The following is a 1,372-nucleotide window of genomic DNA, read 5'->3' on the forward strand; positions in this document are numbered from 1 at the left end:
ACACTCTCTCTCACACACACACTCTCTCTCTCACACACTCTCTCTCACACACACACTCTCTCTCTCACACACTCTCTCTCACACACACACTCTCTCTCTCACACACTCTCTCTCACACACACACTCTCTCTCTCACACACTCTCTCTCACACACACACTCTCTCTCTCACACACTCTCTCTCACACACACACTCTCTCTCTCACACACTCTCTCTCACACACACACTCTCTCTCTCACACACTCTCTCTCACACACACACTCTCTCTCTCACACACACACTGCTGAGTTAATGGAAGGACGTGTGACTATAAGAAGACGATGCATTTCTCTTCATGAAGTGTGATTGATCTGATCCTCATCACAGCACTGATTCACCTTCAGTCTTCAGAAACACCACAAACACAGTGTGCTACAAGGCTGGGATTTTATTCATGCATCAGAAATGAACACAATTTGTACAAAAATACTTTCCTGTCAATGCATCCCGCACGAGCACTGCACAAATATTACAGTCGGATGCACATTTCAAGTTTACAGCAAACACAGCACATTTAAAAGATAAAAAAAAAAGATATTCCAACTTCCAGCGAACATTGGAAAGGTACAAAACGTTACAAAAAGCAGTTGTTATTATTACAGAGCTGGATTTGTGTATCTGAGTATCTGATGTGGCCCAGCCATCATTAAACCAAGAAGTAAATACAGATCCAAGAGAAAAACCTGATCAGAACATTGATCCTCACAGAAACACTCATGCATTCAGATCCATCTCTAGCGTTACAGGACGTTTTGTACAGGACAGTAAAAGAATAGCAGTGCTTTCATTACAAAAATATGTACAAGCGTCGATGAAGTGTTGCTTCTCTCCAGTGTGTGCTTCAGACGGACTCACAGCAGCTGCAGCACAGAACAACAGCATCAGACTCAGAGCAGAGCACAGCAATAAGAGATCTGATCTGATCTGATCCCCGTCATAAACACACAGCTCCTCTACAGCACGCTCTCAGCTGGACGCAGTCAAATAAACAATCAAAGCATACTGTATGAGCGCGGGAAGGACAGTGTAACATATACAGATACATAACTTTACAGCTCAAATACAGGTTGACAAAAAAAAATGATAAGCTTTATAAAAAAAATTTTGAAAAATAAATTGTCAAAAATGATTTGAAAAAAAAAAAATTTACTAGGACTTTATCATTTATAAATATATAAGACCCTGAATTTGAACTAAACGTGAGAAAACTAAACGTATGGCCTCCTGAGACCCAGAGAAAACTACTTTTTATGAATTTAGTATTTTTTCATGTCATTGTTGAAAAACTATTTTGAAAAATGCTAATTTGTTCATATGTTCTGGAAACCAGGACT

The sequence above is a fragment of the Sinocyclocheilus rhinocerous genome, unplaced genomic scaffold (genome assembly GCF_001515625.1).
Source record: "Sinocyclocheilus rhinocerous isolate Xijiao unplaced genomic scaffold, SAMN03320098_v1.1 scaffold2162, whole genome shotgun sequence".
In the NCBI taxonomy this organism is placed as follows: domain Eukaryota; kingdom Metazoa; phylum Chordata; class Actinopteri; order Cypriniformes; family Cyprinidae; genus Sinocyclocheilus; species Sinocyclocheilus rhinocerous.